The sequence below is a fragment of the Nesoenas mayeri genome (assembly GCF_963082525.1).
Source record: "Nesoenas mayeri genome assembly, chromosome: Z".
Taxonomy (NCBI): Eukaryota; Metazoa; Chordata; class Aves; order Columbiformes; family Columbidae; genus Nesoenas; species Nesoenas mayeri.
This window is the reverse complement of record NC_137542.1, coordinates 14725329-14743934: the sequence shown is the minus strand read 5'-3', so window position 1 is coordinate 14743934 and position 18606 is coordinate 14725329. Positions and strand designations below refer to the sequence as shown.

The 18606-nt window shown below is 42.2% G+C and overlaps 1 protein-coding gene across 3 annotated transcripts in view; it reads left to right on the top strand.

Annotated features, from left to right (window-relative positions):
- Window positions 1-4616: 4616 nt before the first annotated feature.
- Window positions 4617-18606, top strand: part of PIP5K1B (phosphatidylinositol-4-phosphate 5-kinase type 1 beta) — a gene marked incomplete at its 3' end in the record, with an annotated part of 111813 nt that continues 97823 nt past the window's right edge. Inside the window, exon 1 of one of the 3 annotated variants that reach the window (XM_080362869.1) lies at window positions 4617-4730. Of the gene's footprint in view, window positions 4740-18606 lie in introns of all 3 variants that reach the window. The other 2 variants (XM_080362867.1, XM_080362868.1) reach the window with 2 other exon arrangements.

Below are 18606 nucleotides of genomic sequence, written 5' to 3'. Positions count from 1 at the left end.
TTGTTTGTTTTTAATATAACCTTGCATACTTTTCAAAGACATGATAGGAGAGGAACATGGGAGAGGGAAGAAAATTGCTTATTTTAATTAAGAGAAGAAATAGAACTCTTTGTAGTTATACGCATTTCTAGAAAAAAAAAAAAACTCTCCAAATTAACATGTCACAGAAGTGACAGTCTTGAAGCTGCACATTGAGTTTTAATTCCTGCATAAATCATGATCTAGAGGAAGGCTTTTGATGCAAAGGGCTTTGTTACTGACTGCTACTCAGAAGGCTGTAAGTTGCTCCTTGTTTTCCTTCAAAAATTTGTCCATGGTTACTTGTTATATAAAACCAAAGGAACATATAAATGAAATTACTTATGTGGGTCTAAAATACTATCTGTGCATGATGGTGGACTCTGTATGCTGAACTTATTCAGTAGCTAAGATCAGCACTGACTCATGGATTTCAAGACATAAAAAATTACTTTGACATTCTAATCTCATTCGTCTGTTAGAGACAACTGGAACTCAACATAAGTATCGTGCAGCGACTGCACACTCTAAACTGCCATACTTATGCAAATGCTTTGACAATGTGAAGTTGCAATAAAAATGTTAAATGTTCTGAATTGGCCTAATGATCCAGCTGCAACTACTGATGGTTGCAGCAAAATTCATCCTGGACTTGTGCACGGCTGACTCTCAGTAGCATGAACTTGTTCTGGCTCAGGTATGGCACACAATTACACTTCTCCCCACACAGTCAGGTGTAGTCAGGAATGCAAACTGTTGAGGGAGAAAAGGTAAAAAACTCATCAGCATAAAGCTAATTCATAAAAATTGTCTGAAGGAGTCTGAACCAGCGAAGTTTATTTATACTAGACCATCACTCTGTCACAGCGCTTTTGATCTGGAACTCTGAGTCTTAATACTGACTTCAGTATATTGTCAATACATATCAACACTTGTCAATACAGCATTCTCCTGGAGAAACTGGCTGCTCACGGCTTGGATGGGTGCACTCTCTGCTAGATAAAAAAACTAGCTGGATGGCCAGGCCCAAAAAGTTGTAGCGAACAGAATCAAATCCTGTTGGTGTCTGGTCATGAGTGCTGTTCCCCAGGGCTCTGTATTGGGGCCAGTTCTGTTTAATCTCTTTATCAGTGACCAGGACAAGGCAATGAAGTGCACCTTCAGTAAGTCTGCAGATGACTCCAATTTGGGTGGGAGTGTTGATCTGCTGAAGGGTAGGAAGGCAACACAGAGGGATGTAGACTGGCTGGATTGATAGGCTGAGGCCAGTTGTATGAGGTTCAACAAGGCCAAGTGCCGGGTCCTGCACTTGGGACAAAACAACCCCAGGCAGCACTACAGGCTCAGGTAAGAGTGCCTGGAAAGTTGCCTGACAGTGTTGACTGACAGCCAGCTGAACATGAGCCAGCAGTGTGCCCAGGTGGCCAAAAAGGCCACCAGCATCCTGGCTTGTGTCATAAACAGTGTGGTCAGCAGAACCAGGGAAGTGATTGTCACCCTGCACTCATCACTGGTGAGGCTGCATCTCAAGTACCATGTTCCGTTTTGGGCTTCTCTACAAGAAGATGCTGAAGGGTGCACATTGAGGTGCTGAAGCATGGTCAAAGAAGAGCAACGAAGCTAGTGAGGGGTCTGGAGCACAAGACTGATGAGGAGTGGCTGAGGGAACTGGGGCTGTTTAGCCTGAAGAAAAGGAGGCTGAGGGGAGACCTTATTGCTGTCTACAGCTACCTGAAAGGAGGTTGTAGCATGGAGGGTGTTGGTCTCTTCTCCCATGTAGCAAGTGATAGGACAAGAGGAAATGGCCTCAAATTGCACCAGGGGAGGTTCAGATTGAATCTTACGACAAATTTCTTCAGAGAAAGGGTTATCAGTCATTGGAACAGGCTGCCCAGGGAAGCGGTTGAGTGACTATCCCTGGAGGTGTTTAAAAGACACGTAAATGTGGTATTGAGGGACATGGTTTAGGGTCGGACTTGGCAGTGTTACCTTTACAGTTGGACTCAATGATCTCACTGGTCTTTTCCAACCTAAATGATTTCCTGCCTATGTTTTCAGTCACCCATCTATAAAACTAAATAAGTTGAGAGGGTATTTCTCTCATCTCAGATATTTTGTAGAAGAAATACATAGTTTGTGAGATGCTTTAGTCTTTTGAAGCAATGAGCATAAATGTCCTCTACACAAACATCATCAGTCCCATCGAAGAGTGAATTTGTCAGACTAGTAGTTACGATTGCAGATTTCCTGCAGTTACCTTGCTAGATCGTATGATGTGAACAGCTTACAGAGTTAGCTTGCAATTCAGTGTGGGGCAATCTACCAAAATGACAATTGCAAAATTTAGACTGTAAGGAGCTCTCTACTACCACAGCTAGACACAACTCTTACCTGGCTGGTTTTAATATGTCTGTGCAGGATGCAGCTGTTGGACCCCAGGGCACTCACACTACCACTCTGGCAGTGTGAGGAGAAGAAAATGGTCATTGAGATTCATAACATGTTAATTACTGACAGTTTTATTATATCATAAAGCACTGTTACTGAGTGGAAAAAAACTTCAAGGTACCTGTTTGTTTCAGCACGAAGAAGGAAGAAACTCTCCTACTTCAGATGCTTTTTTCAAGGAAGAAGCAGCAGAGGTTCTGTCTGCTTTTCTTTTTGGGCCTGGGATTTGGCGAGGCCTGTTTGGCACATATAACCAGTGTCACTGCTGTCTGCAATTCTTAAAACTTTCTTTGCAAGAGTTCTGCAACACAGTTCAGTCTTGCTGGTTGAGGTGAAACATAGTGTGAAATATCCACCTTAAAGATCTGAAAGGAAATTTTGAGAAGCCATGACTGTATTAGCTTATTCTCCATCATCTTGCAAATACGCATACCACCATGAGCTAGTTAATGCTCCAGATTTTGAATACATTAAGAAAGCATCATCCACGCTAAAGATTTAAAACTGAGCTAGATGGCACATCTGGCTGTGGTGTATATGAGCCACTGTGGTACTGGTGGGAAGGGCACAAATTGAAGCTTGAGGGGATAAAACCAGAAGCTAGTTTCCCAGAGATCTCTCTTGCAACTCTGGCCTAGGGAAGCCATCATCATTTAAGAGGTATGACTACTGAGCATGTTTATGAGTAAATACGTGATGTAGTTGCTCTGCTATCATTTGTTATAAATACTATGTCAGATGAAAGCCAGAGTGAGGTAAGGACCTTAAACACAATGGAACAAAATAGAAGTAACATGCTGAAATGCTATGCGATTTATCTTCTTTAACATGTGCACACATACAGTAGCTCCTTCTGCATTTGGAATTCAATGTAGATGAATCAGCATGTCCAGTATCAGTAATTACAGCTTTAAATGCACAGCTATTATGCATTCATCTTGTGTAGCTTGGGATCAGTCTATTCTATCAGGAATAAAGACGTCCTAAGCAGATGCTAAGGGTTTGTAGCCGTTCTTGAGTGGCAAGCAGGCACAGCCACATGCACAGCCTTGGGTCATGCAGCAGGAGTGCAGCCTCAGCACTCTGCTCCCTGGAAAGAGACCAGGCCCCTGTAGAAGAGACGTTCACCTCAACACAGCAGTGTTGTGAATGAGGTCCTCCCAGCCCCCCATCTTCTTCAGCAGGAAATCTTTACACATTCGTTGTCCCATCTTCTCTTCCATGTTCATTCATTTGCACTAATTTATAGCCTTCCTCACTGTCCGGTTATGTGGGCCTCAGGAAGGTTTTGATGAGGACAGCCCTTCAGGACCCTTCACAGCTCTTGTCTCCTGGGGACCTTGGACCCACAACCACCAGCTGCTCACCCACCCTGGGCCCCCATGGTGCCCCAAACACCCCCCTGTGCCCCGAGTGCCCACAAACAGAATCATATAATCACGTAATGGTTGGGGCTGGGGTTGGAAGTGAACTCTGGAGATCATGTAGTCCAACCCACCTGCTAAAGCAGGTTCACCAGAGCAGATCACACAGGAATGTGTCCAGGTGGGTTTTGAATGTCTCCAGGGAACGAGACTCCACAACCTCTCTGGGCAGCCTGTTCCAGTGCTCTGTCACCCTCAAAGTGGAAAAGTTTCTCCTCATATTCAGATGGAACCTCCTGTGTTTCAGTCTGTGCCTGTTGCCCCTCATCCTATTGGTGGGCACCACGGAAAAGGATCTGGTCCCATCTCTTGACATCTTGAGATATTTATAAATATTGATGAGATCCCCTGTCAGCTTCTCTTCTCCAGGCTGAACAGACCCAGCTCGATCTCAGTCTCTCCTCATAAGAAAGGCGCTCCAGACTGCAGCCCGCCGCTGGACTCCCTCCAGCAGATGCGGGGCACAAGGCGGCAAACAGGAGAGGCAGCAAGGGCCAGGGGGACGGGGCTCGCGGGCGGTGAGGTGAACCGCGCCGGGGGGGCACCAGGACACTCGCTCCTCCTCGGCCCCGGGGCGGGAGAGCGGGAGGAGCCGGCCCGGGGCGGGGCCTGGTCTGCCGCGCCGCCTCACGCCGCCCCGCCTCAGGCCGCCACACACCGGCGCTGGAGGTGAGGGAGCCGCCGTGCTGCAGCCCGGGCGGGTCGGGGGCGGTGGGGGCTGCTGCCCAGGGCTCCGTCTTCGGTGTCGGGTGGCTCGGCGAGGCGCTGGAGGCGGGAGGAAGGCCTCCCGTGGCGGGGACGGCTCTCTGGAGGCCCTTGCAGCTGGCGGCGGGCACATCCGTGCGTACGGTGCCTGGTTTTTCTCACCTTGTTTTCCTCCCAGTGGGGTGGGCGGTCTCGCCGCGTGGGGGCTTCGGCGTGTGCCGTCGGGTTTTCCTCTGGTTTCATTTTTGCGGCTGTTGGGTTCTCCCCGCGGCATGGGGAGCTCTGCGGGGGCGGCGGGCCGGGCGCGGCGGGCGGGGGTCGCCCCGGGCTGGGCTGGGGCAGGGGCTGAGCCGGGCCGGGCGCGGCTGGTCCCCGTCCCCGCTGGGCAGCCCCGTCTGCACTCGAGGCCGTGCCGCCCCGCTGCCGAAGGGCTGACAGAAAACGCTTCTCCTTTCTGGGCTGTTTGTGTTTGTTTGGGGTCGTGTTGTTGTTTGTTTTTTTGGTTTTTTTTGTGAACTTCCACGGACTTTTAAGTCTGTTAATCGTGGGGTTGAAGCTTTATAAGTAAAAAGCCAAAAACAACCCAAAACCAACAGCGTGTGAGGCAACTGCGAGGGGTGCGTCCCTGCGAGCACAGGTTGTTCCAGGCTCGATCGAGCTGCCCGGGCGGGCGCAGCCCGTGCGGGGTCCGCGCTGACCGGGGGCCGGGCCGGGCCGCTTCTGTCCGAGATGCAGGGTGTGCTGAATAGCAGGAAACTCTTTGAATAGTAAAACTTACCTCTCAGTACCATAAAACGGCTTTCCTAAAGTAAGAATGTTTCAGAGCACTTCTTTGGCTATCAGAGGTTGTTTTATTTTTTTCCCCTCCTTTTTTTATACTGCCTCTTAAAAATGGAGCTATGGTGTGTGCTGTTGCTTTAGGAAAACTTTGTGCGGATGTTATGTTAGGTCTCCCAAAGGAAATGTAAATACGTGTTTCATGTTGATTCTAAAAGGATGTTGCTTAAGGTGAAGAAACGGTGGGTTTTTTCCTTCTCTTTTGTTAGATAATTATGTTTTGATGTAAATGTTACGAGCAAACATTTGCATAATGTGATGAGGAGGAGGTCTTTGATAGAAGTTAAAACCACAGAAACTCTTCTTAAAATGAATCTAACATAAGAAGCAAGGGGCATTGGCAGTTCAGGAGTTCGTGAATATATAGTGTAGCACTTACTCTGTCTTCTGTGTCTCAACATAAATTTATAGGATATTTATCCCATGGTTTATTATAGTAGAGGTGCTTTTGTAATAAAACTCATTAAATGGTCTTTCAAAATTCTTTGATCTTCAAAGAATACATAGTCTGATGAATGCCTGATGTAGTTGTTGCTCTGACTCTTCCAGAACCTGAAGAACAGAAATAATTCTTAATTTGTCACGTCTTCCTCCAACTGGATACTTTTTCCTATCCTTAATGTACTTTTTTGCTTTATAGCCATTTCATAATTGATTCATGAAAACCAAAATTGAAGACAGATCACAGAAGGGTTAGGGTTGGAAGGTCTGAAGACAAATACTTAAATGTATTTTGTTTTTAAAGATCAGTTTCTGGTAATTAACATGTCAAGCTAAAAATAAAATGCAATTGTAAAAATGTTCTTCTTCACTCCTTTTATTTTACTGTATTTAATCTCTTTCATAGATTCTCTCCCTCCCCCACTTAGATAAAGCCAGGACTGGAAAATAATTTTCGAAGTTTAGGAATTGATCCTTAAACCATTAAAAATGGCAGGAGGTTTCTTTGACTGAGTTCAGTTGGTGCTAGCTTAGAGCTGTTTATAACCTTTAGTTATGTATTTAGGTCTTCTTGATATCAGGAGAATTGAAACACATGCCTGAAAATAACCATATGCTTGCGTGGTTTGCTGTAATAGGGTGTGTTTGTGGGATGGCGTTGGGTTTTTTTCAGTTTTGTTTCTTATCTAGCCTGTAGGTAGGCGAGGGATTTCTTTTTTTCTTACTTTTGACAACAGTGGAATGGGCTAGGAACTATAAAAAAATATTTTCTTTGTGGCTTGCGTAATGTGGTACATGTAGCATTGAAAATGTACTTACTGGTTCCTGCAGCTCCATGTGTACGGTGTCCACTCTGTGTGTTTGTGGTCTGTGTAACCAAGACACAGTAAGTGTGCTGGCGTTCTTAGCTGCTTTAGGGTAGAAGCTGGCAACAGCCTTTTGTTAGGACCTGGGCAGCTGTTTGTAAGGTGCCATTCCCCCTTTCTCCCCTCAGCTCCCATTTAGTTTTAAGAAGAGATAAGAGCTGGCACAGCTTCTGTGCAGTTTCCAGCACCCTGCAGCGTACAGTGCTAACAGTTGCTGAGAGCCTGCCTAAGCGTTTGTCTTACACAATGATTGCAGATTGTATACTTGATGGTATTGCAGTGTGGTTACTTTGGTTACTGCTGGTAATTATATGGTGCTATAGTTGAAATGTATATACTGTGGAAGCTAAAAAGCAAACTTCACTAGTTAGGTGAAAAAAAATGTGCACTTAGAAGCATATAGATGAGCAGTTTGGTATATGTTGTAGTGTTCAAAACCCCATATAGCAAACTCTGCACAAGTTACATGCAATGAAATGCTTTTCGAAATCGAGGCTTACTGACAGTGCTAGGCAGGACTGGGAAGAAGGTCTTCATGCTTTTCCTACCATCAAGTGTTAGGTACAGCTTCGACAATTTTTCATCCTCTAGGTATAATTTGTGTTTGAATCCGTTTTGTACTGCACCTGCTTGTTGTGGGCCAACACCACTAATATTCTGAACTCTTATTTTCCCTAAATAGACCAAGTGTTTCATTTGTCATCGCAGATTCCTGCTGTGATTATGAAGTCATACATCTTATTCTTCACATTTATACAGTCCAGAAAGAGCTTTTTCTCCTCCCATGTGAGGAAGAAACTTCAAGTCCTTCCTCAGAGAGCTGGAAATCCCATATTTTATCTTCCCACTTTATTCTCCAGCTGTGAAGTAGAAAACCCTATCAGACTGTTGCAAGGTACAATTATTACCATTTTACTGTTATTTCCTCCTTGCATCATAGTAAAAAAAGTAAGTTACTTGTAAAATTGTGTGGTACTGTGTAGGGGCATAGTCGTAGGATACATCAGTCACAGAAAAAGCCTATCTTGGTGCCCTTTGACTAGAGCTAGTTTATGATCAGAATTACGTTAAGTGCAATGGACACAAATACAAAGATGATTTGATTATACCAATACTTAAAAAAAATGAATACCATTCAATAGTAGAAATACTGCTGTAATTTACAAATGCAGCTATTAAATCTTGTTCACAACTCCAGAAACATAGCTGTGCCTGCTGAACTGAAGGAAACGGCTAGCATTTAAGCTTGTAGCTTGATGAGCTACAGTTTAATGGGATGTTGCCTTCAACACCAAAGCTGACTTCAGAATACTACAACTGTTATTACAGTTTGCAACTTTTTTGACTGGTGGCAAACTGTTGGTGAGGGTTTGTGATAATATCGGATCACTGAACTGATCCAGGGTAAAAATAACTTTGCAAGAACAAAAGAGGTTGGCGTGGAGGGCAGCTATTTTTCAACTGACTGTTTAAATGGTGCAATTTGCTGGTACAGCCATTTGTGGGGGTGTGTAAATGGCAGTGGAGAGGTGGAAGAGAAGTGGAATTAGTAGAGACCTGTTAGTTTTGTCTTAAGAAAATAGTATGTGAGATTTCTGTCAGTGTTCCTGTAATCTAGTCAAGAAAGAGGAACTTGTTGCTTGGTTGCAACACCTGTTGCCCCTACCATGTCCCCAGTCTGCATCATAGTCCAAATTTCACTTTCTTTGCCCATCAGGGCTTCTTTTGTTGGCATGAGCTTTAGCATTGCAAAGCCCAGGAGCAGACCTGCATCTGCAAAGGAAGTGAATGAGCTGAATTCTCCTTGGGCTGTTTTGTACCCAGAACTTCCCATCCATCTCTATTTGGGAAAGGAATTTTCTCTTTTTCTCCTGCTGAGTTTGTTCTCATGATAAGTTCTTGGCCTGGATACCTATGTGAGTCATTTAAATGCCGGAGAATATATCTATGTAGCTAACTGATAGCTTAATTGTAGCTGGGGTGTGCCTGTCCCTCTCCTGATCTCAGTGCAACTGGTCCAGGCAGCAGCAGCTGGAAGAGCAGAGAGGTACCAAGGGTGGCAAGCTGATGGGAGTCCCAGGTCTGTGCTGGGCTCGTAGCCTGTGCTGGCCCTTGTCCTGTGTTACTTCGCTGCTTTTGCTGACTGGTCTGTGTAGAAAGGTGTCCCAGTGCTGGAATCACGCTCCCATTTGATTGCGTAAATTCTTGTGAAGCCTCCTGCCACTGGACACAAGACCGTGAGAGCTGATAAGAGTTTCCTCTTTACAAGCTGTTGCTTCTTCCCCAAATCTAAGGTTGATTTTTTTTCTTTTTTTTTTTTTCTTTCCAGTTCATGAAGAGCATTAACTGCATGAGATAGCATGTCGACCCAGAGAAACAGGGAGCAGCCAGGTTTCTATTTGAGTCATGTGAAAATCCATTACAGTTGCCACTGTTGCCTATCTCTGATCAGAAAATTAATGAAAACATTTTTTTTTTGGGGTCAAGATGGCAGTCCTCATGGTTAAACACCTTCCCTAACCCAACTGTGAAGGTGTAGTATTATGAAAAAGGAGCTTAGAAATTCACGGGCTTCCTTTTATAACTGTATATTAAAATCTTCAGAGTATGATTGACCTAAATGGAAAGATTCCAAGAATCCCTGGATACTGCTGAGATAACTTTCTACCTTGAGACGTTCTACAGATGTTCTTGGTTTTAATGTGTTGTGAGTCAAAGCTTTTTGCCTGAGAGTAATGCAACTTTTTATGAGACCATGCCCTGGCTGACAGTGCAGCAGTTGCACTACATGGCTTGTTGGTGCCTCCTCCTCAGGAGGAAGGTGTTCTTGTGCAGTGGTGTGTGGTTGTCTTGTTTGCCCGTCATTGATAACAGTAGCTCAGTGACTTTTTTTTTAATCTCTGGAGAAAAAACAAAGCTATCTTGGCTAAGAACGCTGAATTTATTTTCAGTGGTGCTGAGTTAAGTTTTTCAGATCACTTTATTACTTGGTTACTTCAGTTGTCAGGTCTTACATTCAGAACCCCAGTAAGGGATGTGTCAGGTGTGTCAAGGACCTCTGTCTTTAGTGTGCGCTACTATTGTTCTAATGTCTGACAAGTTTGAGAGGGCTTGTGTACAGACTTATTTGAAAATACACATATTTTTGTATTCATAAGTCTAAAAAAATGTTACTAAGGCAATAAATAACCCTATTTAGCCTTTTTTTCTCCAGTATGTCTCCTGGCTGTATTACAAAAGGTTGTCTTAGGATGGAGGGGTGAAACTTTGCCTTCTTGGCTAATGGAGAGGTTGGCATGCAGTATGGTCTTTTGGCTTGTGGGTCAAGGTAAAAATTACTGCACCCTTACCCTCTTCATACCACAAAGTGTAATCAGCAGATCTATACCTGCAGGCACTGATTAGGATCTTTTCACCACTTTCCTTTATGATATGTTTTATGTGAGTCTATTCAGAGAGCAGATGGGGTGTTCCTGGTTTATGCAGTGTGGAGATTGCCCTTACCCAGCCCGCCCAGCTCCTGGTCACCAGGCTGCAGAGAGATAAAGTGATATTTCTGTGGCTTTGAGCAGTCTTGTGTAAGATCCCTCAGATCTCTGTATAAGTAGTCTGGAAACAAAAAGGCACATGTGGCTTACTTTGCATGGAAGAATACACCCTTAAGTCAAATTCGAGTACTCAGGTGTTGTGAAAAATGGTGTCTTCATTTTGAGTAATGTGGGAGTCAATATGGGTAATTGTATAAGGTATATTGCAGTGCATGAAGACACAGGCACATACAGAAGCCTTCGAGGGACTGTCACTCCCTTTATTCCTTACTCAACCTTGCACACACTTTGAGGAAAACAAAAAACTTTTCATGTTCAGAGTGGTAGTGGAAGATCCTTGGGGTGAAGAGAGAAGTCCCAAGTTCAGTCACTTTGTTCAGCACAGAAACAAAGGAAGTATTATGAAGTGGTTTTTGGCTAGGAAACACAGAACCTTTTCATGGGAGTCCACAGCTTCTGGTTTTGTTTTTAATACAAACATGATGATGTAACAAGTCATCTCATTAAGGAACGATACTTGAACATTTCATGTTATTTGGTTTTGTTTACACAGTAAACCTTTTGCCAGCTATTCACAGATCACTATAGTAGGACACTAAAGTATTGCAAATGGAAATAACATTATTATAACATTATTAATAGAAATCTGAATTGGAACCTTACTTTGCTTTGAGGCTTTACACTAGAAACAGTTTGAAACTATGGGGAATGTGGATGGGTAAGGACTGTAAGTCTTTTGTTATCACATTTGCTCTGGTTATGCTTCTGCTGAAATGTATGGTGATGATCCTGTCAGAGATGTGGTGCTACTACTGTATTCTTCAGTCATGTGAATATGGTCATTCTAAACATATGCAGAAACAGAAATGACATAGTCAAAGAGGCAGTTTGACATCTGATTTCTAGGCAGAAAACCAGACATGGAATGTTTTTTCTTGGTGTGCAAATAATGTAATTCAAGTATGAGATAATAAAAGTACCTACAATTAAAACACAAATATCTGTGTAATTTTAAGACACTCTTTAAAATTCTGTTGTAACTAGATGAAACAATGAATTTCAGAGAAGTTTTACTGATACTGATTATGAGAAGAGCTTCAGACCTCTCCAATGATATAGTCCACAGTAATTCAGAAGGACCTCTTAAATTGCAGTGTGAATGGCAGATTGCTTCTCTGTCATTTATGTAGGAATACTTGCTAACATGTTCACTGTTAAATTAACAGTTCATTTGGTCTTTAAAATACAATTTTTCAGAGCTGAGACTAAAAGAATAAGTAGCTTATAACTATAAATATTTATGTTAAGATGGTTCGTGTTCTACTTCATGTCTGAATTGTATTCTTAAGGATATTTTACTTAGTCTTAGGCTCCAGTGTTTGAAAAAAGTGACTCCAACAGTAGGAGAGGTGTCCTACTTGTTAGCCCTCAAAACTTTAATTAAGTCTTGAAGTATTATAAACTATCATCTTTGCTCAGCCCCGAGGTCTCTCTCAACTAATTAGGACCATGTCTGTGTATGTTAAACAGCAGATTTGGTGTACTGGGGTGTTCTCATGCAAAATAGCTAAGAAACATACCAGTGTCTAGCTAGACTGCATATTTTGTAAGGCTGTCCTGTGCCTTTGTTTAAGGTTTACATGATTGCTTCTCTTTCTTTAGGTTGCTCTTGTGCTAGAGAACATACCAGTTTCTGTTGTATGTTGGTGTATTAATCGTTGTGACTTTTGTGATGTGCTTTGCATACAGTTACACTGGAGTCTGAAGTGTTACTGCAGACAGCTAGTGCCCATCTAGGACTGTCTATCTTATTTGACTAGCTGTTTTTAACAGAGTAGCAAAACTGGAGGTTTTGAGCAGCAAATGATTACTTTGAGATCACTTACAACCTGTACTGCCTGCAACGAAGTCAGTGTTTCCCTCATTTATGTCTCCTTATCTCAGCACACTGCATTCTTATTATTATTATTATATGAACACAGGCCTTCCTGTTGTGCTGTAATTAGCCAGGAGTGAGCACATGAAGCTTCAGTGTAAAAGAAGAAACACATTTTGATTCTGAGTTACTGGTTTTCAAACTTGGGATTATTGCCTTCTGTTAGCAGCTGAAGTGATCAATTAAATTCCTCTTTCTAATAACAATCCAGTGAGTCGTTAAACTAATTATTGCATTGCTGATTAGTACTCATTTTTTTCCTTTTCTGTATAGGCTTGGTTGTAAAGGGGTGTCTAAGATGCACTTGTCTCACTCACAGCTTTAAAAGATACAGTGCTTACTGTGGCAAGGCTGATTGTGTTGTAAGATGAATGTACTTTGCAACACCAAGAAAGGAAATTGTTATCACTGTGTTTCAGCAACATCCATAACAGTATTTTCTTAGCATATGAATAGTTAGAAATGTTATATAGACAGGAAAAAATGAACCCTGGTCTATTCTGTCTGTGAGGGGTGGATACAGTTTCTGGAATTAGCTGGATTTCTTTGGAGTCTGAGCTCCATTGTACTAAAGCCCAAGCAGAGCATACCTTGCACGTTACTGACCTCTGAGTTTATTTTAATGAGTCTTTTCAATGTTTGAACCTACCCAGCTTCTTTTCTGCTTCATGTGCTTTGTGTCACAGAGGTGATGGGAACTCTACAGGGTGGAATATGCATCTGAAGACTGACATGTCAAACTGATTGTCAGAGAGCAGTACCCTCTTTACCTTAGTTTCTCCAGAGGAAAAGTTGTGTAAGAATCCCTACAGTAGTTCTGTATTGCAGAACTCATCTTTGAACCTGCTCAAGAAAGATCACTGTAGTTTTAAGTGCATTTGATCAGACCGTGACTTCAGTGCAGCCCCAAAGTAGTTGTGCATAGTAGGAGTATCCTACCTCCTAATTTTGGTCCTTGAATGTATTTACCTGTGATGTAAGAATGGTAGTTTTTTAACAGCTGTTTGACCTTATGTGGAGGTCAATTATTAACTAGTAAGCAGCCATGAACATCTGCACAATTACTGAGTTCAGTTACCTTTAGCACTTGCCTTGACTCCTCCCATACACATTGCAGAGACTACCTGTCACTCAGAATTGCCCTGTGCATCTTGCCACTTTAATCATCATTCCAAATTTGGTATGAGGTAATGATCTGCAACTACAGAATGTTGAAACCTAATCAAGACCCTTTCATGTGTTGCAGCTGTTCACATTCCTTTTGTTAGTTTACTGCACAGGCTTCTCATCCGCAGCCTCTTCCTCTGACACATGCAGGAGCTGAAGTGGTGAGATCTGAGTCTGGGTATTCTTTGGGTGAGCAAGGGAAGCCCCTGCTAGGGGAAGGTGTGTGCCATAATGTAAAGATTGAAACGCAGCTTCTACCTGGCCATGGTTTTTCCATACTTAGCCGCACTTCTTTTATATGGGCAAAGGTGGCTCTGGATCTCACTCACAGCTGTCCCAGTGGCAGCCTTGCCAGTGCCCTCAGTCAGCCTTGTGGCATGATGGTCTGGGCAGATGTGCCTCAGGACACAGCTGGCAGAGGGCTGACATCAGTGCAGTGTTGATGCAGTTGACTGATAGTGTGAGGGGTACATGTAACGTATTACCATGAAGAACTGATGCACATACAGAACCTCTGGCTGGTTTGTGTTTAACTTGTAAATGAACTAGGAAAGTCACCTGTGTTTGAAGGATGACCTAATTTCTTTGATTGTGATATTATACAACAAAGTGTAGCTTTGCATGTTTCATTCTTCTTTCATCAGGTTGTGTTTGGAAAAAAATGGCTAATGAACAGACATATTTTTGTTAAATTAAGGCATCTAGTGAGAATTGTAGTAATTAAAACAAAATCTGTATTCATTGTGTATTGGAAGCTAAGGCACTTAACTTCATTATTTTAAATAATCACATGTATTGCCAGGTCATAATCTAACTTTGACTGTACATTTGCCTTTCAAAAGGCAGATACTGCAGACTGACTTTTTTTTTTTTTCCCCTGCCTTGAGGCAGGCTACCGAAGCACTGGAGTGGTTTATTCTAGAAGTGTAACCCACGGCAATTATGATAAAATTTATTTAAAACTTTTTCCATGTATGGCATTATAGCAGCCCTTACTTGAGCTGAATCTTACCTTTTTATGACTGCATTCCTGTGCCAGGCTGACTTGGTGATCAGAAAGGCATTGGGAGTCAGTGGGAGACAGTTGCATCAAGTGGTTTGTAGCCCTTTGCAAAACTCAGGTAGATTTCCCCTTGATTGGGAGGGGCTTGAGGAAGAGCTTGAATCTAAAATCATCATGTTCAGTTTATTTTAGTCTGAAATTATCTGTTCTATTCACATGTTGTTTGTACAGATATTATAGAACTTTGAGTTGAATTAGGCAGCTAACAAATGTGATCTGAAATTTATTCAGTCTTCTAATTTATTTGTTCATCCAACCCTGAGTTCTTTAATGTCCAGTCTTTTTTGTTCTATCTTTTCAATGTCCAGTGTATGTCTGATTTAATCTGCAATATCAGGATAGCACCATAGCTATAGCAAATGTGAAAAATGTGAAAGCACACGAGAAAATGATCTGTTTGGAATAGTTAAACTGGAGGTTAAAATGCCAGTGGCAATTTCAGCTGCTTTCAGCTGAAATTACATGTTTAATAAGAGACTGTGGTAGGAAGTAATTTATAAATTATTTGGTGCTTTTTTTTGTTTTTTTTTTGTTTGGTCACAGCCTTACATGAGTAGAAGAATTTCACTTTGCTTTGCTTTACCTGTAAATGATAAGGTGCATGATGGGAAGTGTGGCTCATAAAACTTGAGTTAAAAACATAAGATGCCTTAGGATATTTGTGTTGGCTGCTATTGAGCAATGTCTTGATTTTTACATAGACCCTCAAAGCAGAAGTATTTATCTTAACTTTAGGTCTAATTACAGGGATCGTTAGTTTCAGGATTTTAACTTGTTTGTTGAAATGTAAACATTTTTGTCAGTGTTTGCAAAGCTGTAATATTGTGCTAAGCACCACAAATTAAATGAAAACCGCTGGGATTATATATGTTTTTATGAAGTACTTTGAGGGGTAAGTAAGTAGGCATAGTGAAAAATGGGACTTAATTTTTCCATTTGCAATAATCTCTATGGATATTAGAGATGAACCTCTGGAATTTAATAACTGTTTGTGTTAAAACTTTGTTACAGTAGCAACTGCATTAAATATTTTGATGTTTGCTTGCAGTGTTGGTTTAGTATTGTTTAACAGTATTTAGTATTGTTGGTTTATATTGGTTTTATGCAGAATACATTTGAAACATTGGAGACTTACATTAAGAGGCTATTCAGCTGAGGCTGAAAAGGTTGGGAGCAAACAATTTTTGACTCTGTTGTGTTGGCACTTCTGCTAATTGAAACAAGAAGCAGCTGTTGATAGAGGGAGGTGGAGGGTGAAAGTCTTTCTGTAGGAACTCAAATATTCAGTATAAACATAAATTCTGCGAATTTGTTGCTTTAACTTGTCAACTGTAAGTGATATTTATAAAGTGCTTTGCAAACTCTGAGAAATATTATGAAGTATCTATTTACAAAGTGAGAATGGTAGTATGGCAATAATATACTGGAGGGTGGGATTTGCACAAAGCACCCTCAAACTTGGAAGGAGGTGAAGTAAAATTATTAGTGGTTTCTTTATAACTTCTATGAGCTTTGCTGGGTACTGTGTCCTTGCCATTAAGACTAGATCTAAAGTTGCAAACACAAATTTTATAGAGCACACCTGATGCAACTTTGTATTTTATGGAAGAATTAAAGGTAGCTGCTATGTGGGAATGAGTAGTTCAGCAAGCTGCAGCTGGTTCTTGTAACCTCCGTTTTGGTTGTATAGATTTGATGTATAAGGCACTGAAGGTAAAAATGTTTTCATGAAGATCAGCATACAAGGCCTAGGCTAAGTAAGTTTTTCACTTGTTAAAAACTTGTGCTTAGATTGTCACATTCAACTTGATACTCTGCCCAACAAGCTGTCACTTAAAACCTGGCATGTGAGGAGAAAGCCAGGGCTTGCCCCATGAGACCTGTTGAGTCCCTGCAGTTTGTTCTGGCAAAAGTGAGGGATGCAAAGGCTCAGCCCTTTACGTGAGAGGCTCTTAAGGACTAAAGCAAAAGTTATAAGAGCTGTACCTTTAAGGACTAAATGGAAAAAGGAGAAATACAGTGTACTTTGTATAGGAAAGGGGTGGGTGCTGTCCCTGTTGTGTTTCCTGTGGTTTGTCACCATATTGCAGCAGGGCAGTGTGCTCTGTCTGGTACCTGTCTGTATGCATGACAAGCAAACACAGGCTGTCAGCCTACTTGTGCTGTGGGTCTCTAAGAACCTCTAGCAGCTCCTAGATTTGGATTTGACACTGTGAAGCACCTATGTTATTTAATGGACCTTGGCAGTATATTTCATGCCATGTATTCCGTTATGTGACTTTGTGCCTATATATTCTACTCTGTCACACATGTTCTGTTGATGTGTGGCATTGTATGAATGTAACTGACAGTCAGGCCTGGCATTCACTGAGTGATTAGCAAAGCCAGCAGTGATATTGGGAAGTTAAAGAGTCATTCTTGTTCCTTCCATCTGTTCGTTTACATTCTCTTCAAGAGAACAGGGACCTTTTCAGTAAAAGCAAACATTTTGGTGAACTAAACCCTCAGACAGCGCTCTATCATTTCAGATGTGTGCAATGGCTATTAAATGGAGAGGGAGAAAAATAATACGATTTGTTCCAGTTTTAACTTTTGTTGTGCTGATAGTAGATAACAAAAGTGGTGACAACAGTAGCAAAAGCCAATTTGCAAAGAATTTTACTCTAAGTACCCTAGGAATGGTATGTGTGAGATCATGTTATCTCCACTATATTGCATTCTGTTGAGTTAGCACCAAAACTGATTAATAACGTCGTCTTTAAAAATCTATGTACAGGGGCAAACTGTATCCGCAATTTGACACCAAGCTGGGAGGAGTGGCTCACACGCCAGAAGGCTGTGCCACCATCCAGCCTGACCTGGACGGGCTGGAGAGTTGGACGGGGAAAAAATTAATGGAATATAACAAGGACAAGTGTAGAGTCTTGCATGTGGGCAGGAACAACCCCAGGTTCCAGTATAAGATGATCCATTAGAGAGCAGTGTAGGGGAAAGGGACCTGGGGGTCCTTTTGGACAGCAGGATGACTATGAGCCAGCACTGTGCCCTTGTGGCCAGGAAGGCCAATGGCATCCTGGGGTGTATTAGAAGGGGGATGGTTAGTAGGTCTAGGGAGGTTCTCCTTCCCCTCTACTCTGCTCTGGTGAGACCACATCTGGAATATTCTGTCCAGTCTGGGTCCCTCAGTTCAAGAAGGACAGGGAACTGCTGGAGAGAGTCCAGCATAGGGCAACCAAGATGATTAAGGGAGTGGAGCATCTCCCTTATAAGGAAAGGCTGAGGGAGCTGGGTCTCTTTATTTGGAGAAGAGGAGACTGAGTAATGGCGTTACTAATGTTTATAAATATGTAAAGGGTGAATGTCATGAGGTTGGAGCCAGGCTCTTCTCAGTGACAACCGATGATAGGACAAGGGGTAATGGGTACAAACTGGAACAGAGAAGGTTCGATTTAAATATGAGAAGAGACCTCTTCTCACTGAGGATAACAAAGCACTGGAACAGGCTGCCCAGGGAGGTTGTGGAGTCTCCTACTCTGGAGGCATTGAAAACCCACCTGGACACATTCCTGTGTAACCTCATCTAGGCATTCCTGCTCCAGCGGAGGGATTGGGCTAGATGATCTTTTGAGGTCCCTTCCAGTCCCTAACATTCTGTGATTCTGTATCTGGGTTTCACTGGGAAGAGATATTCCCATTCATGCTCAGCCATGATTGGATTGATTCGAATGTGGTCCATAAAATGTGGTTGGCACTACACTGTTGCTGTACCTTGTGTTGACAAGGATGTTTTTTCTTTTTGTGCAGCAATACAGCCTAAGAATGCCAATAATCAACAGCAAGTTCAGCTAAACAAGAACTTAAACAAATGCAAAACAAAGTAATTTATCTGTTTAGTTGCTGTGATAAAGATACATAGACTTGAAAGCCAGGAGTCCCTCAGATCTAATACTGTGTTGCAGTGGCACACAGCAAAATTGTAAATGATTTTGAATACAGTGTAAAACTAACTGAAAACAACTGGTTTTTATGAAAAGTTATAGACTAGTATTGGAGGTGTGATATGTTATTCACTGATTCATAATACAGATTTTGCAATGATTTTAATAAATATTGTGAAATGTTAGGTTTTATATTCTTTGTGTTTCAGCTACTG